Below are 10,670 nucleotides of genomic sequence, written 5' to 3'. Positions count from 1 at the left end.
CTGAAACCGAAACTCCAATACTTTGCCCATCTGATGTGAATCACTGACTCATTTGAAAAGACCCTGATGCTGGGCAAGATTGAAGTCAGGAGGAGAAGGGGATGGCAGAGGATGAGATGTTTGGAGGGCATCACCAACTCAATGGACATGAGTTTGAGTAAATTCCGGGAGTTGGTGATGGACAGGGAAGCCTGGTGTGCTGCAGCCCATGGGGTCACAAAGAGTCGGACACGACTGAGCAACTGAAATGAACTAAGCCTCTATTCTGTACTTTCCAGGTGATGCAGTGGTAAAGAATCTGCCTCCCAAGGCAGGAGATGTAAGAGACACAGGTTCGACACCTGGGTTGGGAAGATCCCCTGGAGAAGGAAATGGCAACCTACTCCAGTATTCTTTCCTGGAGAATTCCATGAACAGAGGTCCTGGCAGGCCATAGTCCATGGGGTCACAAAGAATCGGACACACCTGAGCACACACACACAGACGCACACACACAGACTCTAGTCTGCCCTATGTGCTATCATAGGAACTGAATTGTGTGATGCATTTAAAACTGTTTCTCAGGAAAGAGTATAGGACTGTTTCACGTAACAAGCAAATAACAACATATCCAAATTGAAATTGTCCTCCTACCACTTTCTGAGTCAATATTTACTTCCATGAAGGGTAGCCATTAGTCCAAGGATGTGATTTCAGGCAGATTTAAAAGCAAAAAAATGTACTCAAACTCTATTTTCTCTAATTACTTACAATAGGATAGTGAGTGAAATGTGAAAAATAAACTCTTGGCAAGATAATATATTTTATGTTTACCTAGTCAGAAATGAGAATCCCAGAATGATTTTTTAAGTAGATGAGTGTCTCACAGAGAAACATCTAGTTATCTTAATCCACACACAGTATTTGTGCTAAACTGTTTTCTAAAAGGTCACCAGTATATAAAATCCACATAGAAGGGAGTTCAGTGTTAGAAGTTTAGCTGTTGCAGCCAGGACTAGAGTTATGTCAAGTAATCTAGCGTATATACTGAATATCTATGTATACTAAATGTAAGTAATGTACATCTTAACAGCAGAATTAATTTATCCTGTATGACCATCAAATCTCAGTATTTCACAAGGAATTGTATATGCCTATGGTTATATAACATTAGTAATGAAGAAAACGAAGGTGTACATGATAATTTATGGTGTGTAATCTGCCAAAGTCCAGAAGTTTGCACACACGTGCACACAGTGATAGTAGCAAGCAGGTATTACTTTTGAAAAACAAAAACTAAAGTCAGGCATATTCAAAATACACAATCACACCACAGAAGAAAAGGCCCACCTCATAGAGTTTGGGCTGGATTATAAAATGCAAAATCTTTTAGGAGGAAAATTTAGCACTATCCATCAAAATTTTAAGCCCAACAACTCCAATACTCAGACTATATTCTGCAGAAATATTTCCAGGTGCTTTTCCTTGCCTTATGATTTTATTATTTTCTCCCTGACTGCTGCTGCTTCTTACTTTCCTTTGGTGAGTTCTCTGTCTTCAGGCTTATACAGTCATCCCTTGGACATCACAGATAACACAGATGTTAGGGGTATTGACCCTTCACACAGTGGAAAATCTGCCTGTGTTTCTGTAAGCCCTTTATATTCTCTGTTCTTCTGTATCAGCAGTTTTGCATCTGTGGATGCAACCAACCGCACACCATGTAATATTGACTATTGAAGAAATTTGCGCATAAGTGGACCCTTGCAGTTCAATCCCATGTTGTTCAAGCGTTAGCTGTAAGTAGATTTGTTGTTGTTTAGTAGCTGAACTATGCCTGCCTCTTTGCAACCCCTTTGGATTGTAGCCCATCAGACCCCTCTGTCCGTGGGATTTCCCAGGCAAGTATTCTGGAGTGGGTTGTCATTTCCTCCTTCAGGGGATCTTCCTGACCCAGGGACTGGACCCACGTCTCCTTCATTGGCAGGCAGATTCTTTACCACTGAGCCACTGAGGAAGCCCTGTAAATAGATACAGAATTTCCCAGGACCCAGTCCAAGGCCCACTCACGTCTCTCTCTAGAAACTCACTCAAGGTAATCTTGTTTAGTAACAGCTCAGGTTTGAATGTCACTTGAATGTCCCTTTCCAGATCGGCATTCTTGTCTTCAGCGCCTATGCTGAGCATGTTCCTAGTCTCTAGTTCTAAGAATGCCTACTTAGTATTTCTACTTGCATATCTATATTAGTCTGCTTGGGCAGCTGAAACAAAATACCATAGATTGGATGACTTAAACAACAGAAACTTATTTTCTCACAATTCTGGAAGATAGGAAGTTCAAGACTAAGGGCCTGGCTAATTAGGTTCCTGGTGAGAATTTCTAGTTTGCAGATATATGTCTTTTTGTTGTGTACTCACATGACTTCTTGGTGCTGACACACACAGAGAGTTAACAAACTCTCTGGTGTTTCTTAAAAGCGAAAGTGTTAGTTGCTTAGTTGTGACTGACTCTTTGTGACCACATGGGCTGTAGCCCTCCAGGCTCCTCTGTCCATGGAATTCTCTAGGCAATTCTCTAGGCAGCAGGTGCGCATTCCACTCTCCAGGGGATCTTCCCAACCCTGGGATCAAACCCAGGTCTCCTGCACTGCAGGCAGATTCTTTACCATCTGAGCCATCAGGGAAGCCCAAGAATACTGGAGTGCGTAGCCTATCCCTTCTCCAGGGATCTTCCCAACCCAGGAATCTAACCAGGGTCTCCTGCATTGCAGGTGGATTCTTTACCAGCAAGAGATACCCGGGAAGCCCCTTTATGACCTTATCTAACCTCAAAGGCCGTATCTCTAAATATCATTATATTGAGGGTTAGCAATTCAACATGTCTGGTCCCTGAATTTGGGAAGGGGGTCACAAGATCAGTCCGTATCAACATTTATTTTTTTTAAACCCAGCTTTTTCAAAACTCAAACTCATGATTTTTGCCCATTCTTACCACAACATAAATATAGTAACTTTAAAATTTTTCTTCATTCTAGTAAACTATATAATTATTCATAGATTTAAAGAACTTGGGATCCACCCTGAGACCTTGCCTTTCCCACAATTAGTGCCACAGTTGAGTCTACTGGCTTCATGGCTTTATTGTCCAAATATGTCTTTCATCCGGTCACTTCTCACCTCCACCATAGTTACCTTTGAGTCAATTTCTGTTATCTTTGGCTTGAAACTGGTCTTTAAAAGACTGCTTCTACTGTTAGCACCCTCCCCTAAAAATTTATTGTGTACTAGCCAGATGTATGGAGAAAGCAATGGCACCCCGCTCCAGTACTCTTGCCTGGAAAATTCCATGGATGGAGGAGCCTGGTGGGCTGCAGTCCATGGGGTCACGAAGAGTCAGACACAACTGAGCGACTTCACTTTCATTTTTCACTTTCATGCATTGGAGAAGGAAATGGCAACCCACTCCAGTGTTCTTGCCTGGAGAATCCCAGGGATGACAGAGCCTGGTGGGCTGCCGTCTATGGGGTCGCACAGAACTGGACACGACTGAAGTGATTTAGTAGCAGTTGCAGCAGCCAGATGCAAACCGTCCAATGTCATGGTCAAGGTACTTTCATAGCTTAAAGCCAATGTCTGGCCTAGTCCCTCAGTTTTCTTTCTCATTATGCCCAGTTTATCCCTGCTATAGGGACTTTGCAGTCACCCAGCTTCCCCTTTTAATTCATGTATATCTCAGTTTAAATATTCTTGCTTAAGAGATATAACTAGTCTATTAATACAACTTCATTCCCCAGAATTCTCTCTACCAATTATCTGTCTAATTTTATTTAATCAGACCTGCTTCAACTTACATTATGCTGCATTATGTTATCCGTCTTCCGAAATAAACCACAAGGCCCATGAAGAAAGGCCTACAGAAGTACCAGGCACTTAGAAGCCCTCAGTAATTATTTGTTTGGTAAATGAATGAATGAATGAGTGATAGAATGGATACACATTCACCTAAACATACAGATACATATAACAGGATTTGAGCAATTTGCATATGATATGTTAAGAATGGTTATATTTAGGGAGAAAAGTGAGACATATTAATGAATTATGTGACTTTTTATTGTACTTATGCATATAATGTGACCCGTGAATATAATTATTGCTAACTAATCATGCCATTTGTATTAGTATTTGGTACTGAAGCAGTGTTCTCTTATTAAAATGATTTAAGAAATAAAAAGGGCAGAATTTGAGTGTTAACCTACCAAAAAATGGTTTTAAAGTTAAGACAGATTAATTTGGGCAAATACTAGTTATCTTTTCCCTTCAAGATTCAATACCATCTCATTGTGTATAATGTCCCTAATTCCCCATGGTGCCTACAATTAAAATAAACCTCCCAAAATACACTAAAAAGGGGGGAAATAGGACTGTAAAGATTTTTCTTAATTGGCTCTGAGATTCAGTTTTGTTATCTGTAGAGAACAGAGAAGAATCAGTGTTACACCTGGACTCCTGTCTATGCAAAGTCCAGAGCTCCTGAAGTAACAATTAAATGGCTTAATCTTAAAACCCTCCAAGGTTTAATTCAGTAGCTCTCTTCAGAAGGGCATTGCTAATTCTTCTTGAATTGCTGCTGCTGCTGCTAACTGCATTGTCTTTATTTGAACAGTATTCAAAATTCCATTCTCTCTAATGGAGTTAATTGCATTATGAAAGTCGGCTTAGAGTGGAAACTTATTTCTGCTCCTGGAGTATCTCTCCACAGAATCCTTTTTCTTTTTTCTTTACAGTGTGACACGTGCACATTTATATAGCATAACGTCACACAAATGTAGCGTGCCCTATTTAAATCAAGTTTCAAAGAATCTTCTTTAAAATATTTATACACACACACCAAAGCATGTTAGCTCTCCAAAGTGCCTATATTTCTGGCCATCGGATCTAATAGACTCTAAGTCCTTGGAACATTAACAAATCTCTGAGCTTTTAAATAGGCGGTGACCTGTTCATTAGTGGGCTACTTCAATAAAGTGAAGGCTCCCATATACGTTAATGATGGATCATGGAACTGTTTGATTTGCAGTGAGTTAAGTTGCCTATTATCCCCTAACATTCAAGTGGATCATGTTATCACACCCAAATAATGAGTCAAGCCCCTTCCCCTGTGTCTGTAGATTTCTGAATCATTACAGGAAATCTTAGTGGATAAGTCTATGAAGTTTTATGCCTGACAACTGTAGATGAATTACTACTTTTGCCAAGCATATGAAATTTCAGCTAAGGGTCCATTTCCTCATGAGAGTAACAGCTTATTCAAAGTTTATCTGAACATCTTAAAAAGAATGGCAGACAAAATTTTCTCCATCTCCCTCTCCCCTCGATTAAGCATCCTTCAAATAAAACTCATATTAACCATCTACTCTTGTTCCCCAATGTTATACACACTCATGTCTGCAGACACAGAGAGACAGGTAGATGTTGAATCAGTCCATACATTTTAAAAATGCTACCTCAGTTATAAATCTGTTACGTTTCCAATATGGTGATTGCTTCCTTTTCATGTCTATTTTCTGCTAATTCTGTAGTCTTTTTAGAGGTACATGCTCATGTTTAAAAATCTATAAAATTAAGGAAAACTCACTGCAAAAGATGTTTTAAATGTTTTTTGAAGTGTTTCCATGGTGCCCTAACATTTCATGTTTATCACCATAGTGTGTGCCTGTGTGCACACAAAAATGTTCAAAACAACTTCTTCAGTAAGATCTCTAAAGCTAGCTAGATGTTTCTGATAGAAGGCAATAAACCCTTTTGACATTAATCCTTCCTAAAAGTGAAATACGTCTACACTATAGAGAAAGCTATATAAAATATGAGTGACAGGAAGAAAACAACTTCATTTATTCTTGCTCTGCAATTTCTCCTGTGGAGATGACAACCATGGGGGAGGTGAAGAATGGCAAATTCTTCTGTGTTTGATGTTAATTTTATGACATTGTGGAAAAAGAGAACATTGAGCCCTACTCTGGATCTCTAAGTGAATTTGTGTAAAGAACGCCCATTAGTTCATGTCACCATGGAGAACTAGTATATTATGAATATTTTTACAAACTGACTTGGGAAAAATTCCTCAGTACTGTGGATTCACAGAGAACTGCCCTGAAAAACTATTATATTTTCTTCCCAGGTACAAAGCTATGATTAATAACTTTAATGCAGAGCCAGGATATTTTCATTGATGGTTACTTAACCAATTTTTATAAATACATAAAATCTTCCATTCTTTAATGCCAAGGACTTTCAAACTCCATAAAATTAGGGGAAAAAAATGATTTTAGGCTGAAAAGGTAAAGCCAAATTCTCTTATCAAAAAGTAACTATTATTCTCTGACAAATTAAGAATATTAAAAAGTGTATGAAGACATTTGCTTTCTTGGACTTATTGCATATTGTTTAAAAGGCATTTGACTCAATCAGTTTAAAATGTTTAAACTGTAACAAGAGCTATTTTACCATGACAAAAATCAATTTGAATATTTTTGACATATTACAAAAATGTCAAGATCTCTCATTATCTCTATTCCCCATCCTTTCTTTATTTCTCAAAGTTAACTTTATCTCTGGTCCCATGTTTAAAAATCTAGGTGATTTAGCATTTCTAATTTTATTATGGAATTTCATCTCTCTTTCTGGATGATTACTTGCCTTATATCTTAACATTCTAGAGCTGTCTTATCTTATTCCTGACTGCCATGTACCCTTGAGATATAAAGTCAATGGATCAGTTAATACTTGATTCTAGGTTATTTACTTGACCTTTTTTCTGATTCCTGACTACTCTCAGCCTCCATAATGGTCAATGGCATTTCAACACTCCCTTGTGAAAAACTTCATGGACCATGAATTTCATGGATAGCCTGATACTGAATTACATAGCCCTTCCTCTTGAGTTCTAAAATCAATCTTCATCCATGTTAACAAAGTCATAGAACATTCATTTTCACCTTATACTACATACAGTTTGTTTTTAGCTGTTTATACACAATAATTTTAGCCATCTAGCACTTAAAATGCTTTTGAGATTAGTGATTTAACACTATCCCTTTCAAGTGACATGTTTTTATTTTTAAAAAGGCCATCTGGACATAACACTTAATCCAAGTTATGATAGAGCTTGGGATTCTATGGCAGTTCCATGGATACTATTTGGAAGATTTTTTTTTTTTTCTTTTAAAATGTGACATATTGGATGTTTTCATCAGTTGTCATTCGATATATTTTCTCACTTAGATGATAATTGCTACTCGTCTTGTTTAAGTATATTTCATAATTTATAACTAATACTTGTTCATGAGAAAGGAAATAAGTTATTGCTAAATGTGTTAGTACTTTGACCACCTGGTGCGAAGAGCTGACTCATTTGAAAAGACCCTGATGCTGGGAAGGATTGAGGGCAGGAGGAGAAGGGGATGACAGAGGATGAGATGGTTGGATGGCATCACTGACTCAATGGACATGAGTTTGGGTAAACTGTGGGAGTTGGTGATGGACAGGGAGGCCTGGCATGCTGTGGTTCATGGGGTCACAAAGAGTCAGACATGACTGAACGACTGAACTGAAACTGAAATGGGTTAAACTGAAATCTTCATCTCCCTCTTTCTCACCTGTTATCTCACTTCCCATAGACAACTGCCCACACTAGCAGTTTCCTATATTCTTCTAGAAACTTTCTGCCAACTTATAAAATACATAGATATATAGAAGACTAGTCTCTTTCTTCAGTTAACTTGATAATTATTGGACCTAGTTAATTTCTCTCTTCTTAACAATATTTTAACTTGAGTTCCCAGATGTCCACTACAATTTTGATTTTACCTTTCACCTCAACAGCAATCCATTCCCAGTTTTATTTGCTGGTTTCTTCTTTTTCCTCTTAATATTGAACTAGCTTTGGTTTTCTCCTGTCTACACCCACACATCTGAGTGATCTCATCCATGCACATAGTTTTAAACACCATATGTTGACAGCTCCCAAATATATATCTCCAGCACAGATCTCCCCAGATCCAGTCTCCTATATCCAACTGCTTTCTTGGCACATAATACACTTGTGTACCTAACAGACATCTCAAATTCACGTGTCCAAAATGAACTTGTTGGTCATCACTCAAAAATATATTCTATTCTTAGATTTCACCATGTCTATTGATAAACTCCATCCTCTCAGTTACTCAAGCTAAATTTCTCAAACTTTCTTACATCCTTCCTTTCTCCTTCATGGCATATTTAATTTGATAGGAAGTCCTGTCGGTGGTACTTGCAAAGTATGTGTGGAATCATCCCAATTTTCAGCAGTTTTACTGTTCTTACCATGATTCTAGTAGTAATAATTGCCTACATGAATTACTGCATTCAATTCCTAAATCGTTTCCTTCAAGTCCTCTAAAGGATAGCATCAACATCAAGGGTCATCCTTTGAAATAATTCCAGTTCATGTCACCCTTCTGTTCAAAATCAACTGATGGCTCCCCATTGACCACAGAGGACATGCCAAGAGTCCCCTATGATTTGTGACCCCTCATCTTATTTGTGGTTTATTCTCCTTACATTCTTCCCCTTTGCTCATTCTGCTTCCACAGTTCTTCCTTTTCCTAGAAGTTACAAGGCTTATTAGGGCTTCCCTGGTGACTTGGTAGAAAGTATGCATCTGCTAATGCAGGAGACACAGATTTGATCCTTAGGTCAGGGGGTTCCCCTGGAGAAAGAAATGGCAACCCACTCCTGTATTCTTACCTGGGAAATCTCATGGATAAAAGAGCCTGGTGGATTGCAGTCCATGGAACTGCAGACGAGTTGGATACAAACAACAACAACAAATATTATTCCCACCTTCAAATTTCATATATTGAAATCCTAACCTTTTATATGGGCTTCCCTTGTGGCTCAGCTGGCAAAGAATCTACCTGCAATGCAGAAGACCTGGGTTCGATCCTTGTGTTGGGAAGATCCCCTGGAGAAGGGAATGGCCACCCATGCCAGTATTCTGGCCTGGAGAATTCCATGGACTGTATAGTCTATGGGTTCTCAAAGAGTTGGACACAACTGAATGACTTTCTCTTTCACCCTCTGTATGATGGTACTGGGATGTGGGGCCAGTGGAAGATGATTAGGTTGTGAGGGTGGAATCCTTATGAATGGTAGCTAAACAACAACAGGACTCATTTCCACCTGTGCTAGCCATTCCTCTTGCTGGAATTCTATTTCCCAAATATCTACTTGCCTACTTGTCTGTAATTATCTTTGTTCAAGCTCCCCCTTCTCCATGAGAGCTATTGTTACTTCTCTAATTGTGCAAGCCACACAAAACCCTCAGGCATTACAGCCACTTTTATCCTTTCCTACATTTCTCATATTGTGTTTACAATTTATTTCCATGTCTCCTTTCTGAAATGTAAACACTTGGAGAACAGGGGTCTTTACATGTTATGTGCTGATCTAAGGAAATAAGAATGGGATCTGGCAGACTAGCACATAGTAAGCAGTTAATATGTATTTGCACATAAGTTTTGTGTATATAAATGAATGGCCAAATCATTCCAGATTTCTTGTTTGACTTTTGTGTTTCATAATCATGCATGGGCATATATTAGCATGAGCACACACTGTCATTTTTTAAAGGAAAAGTAAGAAATGTAAATCATTTTGTATATTTCTTTAGAAAAAAGGGAAATGTGGTTGAATTTTAGGACCGTGAAACACAACATCTATAGTATTTGTTCTGGTTTGTTGGTGTGTGATTGTGATATTTTGGTTTTCATTGCATTTGATAAATTAAGATCATGGTTTTCACTCAACAGTTTCTAAAATTTCTTCTCAGTGATGGTGGAGGATAAACAAGGAGAATAAATGAAAATAACCTCTGCCTAATGCTCTTTTTGCACCTAATAGTTATGTACTTTACCCTTTGTACTCTTAAGTATTCAGATATTTACAAACCAATATATAAGTATGTGTACTTATGAACACTTATATGCAAACAAGTGTCTACTTACATATCTAAGTGTTTGTTACTAAGCTGACTTAGAACACATCAGAGTATGTAAGTTCCCAGAGGTATGTCATTTCAAATGTAAATTATGCATAGAAACATTCTGTATAATCAGACACACCCAGACATGTGTCTGCCCATCAAATAATTTCCTCTAATGGTCTTTGAGAATCTTGGTGGCTCCTTCAATTCTGTCTTTCCAATTATGCTTCTGGTCAGTTTTCCTTAGCAACCATGTGGAAACATATTTCCATATTTCATCTATTGATTCCTTCCTTTTATGTCTGAATAATTTTCCATTACATATGTATAACATCTTTATCTATTCATCTGTTGTTGGGCACTTGTTTCATGTCTTGGTTATTGTAAATAATGATGCAGTGAACATGGAGGTACAGATATCTTTTGTAGATTATGATTTTGCTTCCTTTGCATAAATACCCAGAAGTGGAATTTCTAGTCATATGGTAGTCATATTTTTAATTTTTGAGGAACTGCATATTACTTTCCTTAGTAGCTATACCAATTTACATTTCCACCAGCAGTGCAGAAGGATTTGCCTTCTCCATATCCTTGCCAACATTTATTTTCTTGTCTTTTTGATGTCATTCTAACATGTGTGGGGAAATATCTTACTGTGGTTTTGTCT

The sequence above is a fragment of the Muntiacus reevesi genome, chromosome 14 (assembly GCF_963930625.1).
Source record: "Muntiacus reevesi chromosome 14, mMunRee1.1, whole genome shotgun sequence".
Lineage (NCBI taxonomy): Eukaryota > Metazoa > Chordata > Mammalia > Artiodactyla > Cervidae > Muntiacus > Muntiacus reevesi.
The sequence above is the reverse complement of the archived record's forward strand: the minus strand, read 5'-3'. Positions refer to the sequence as shown.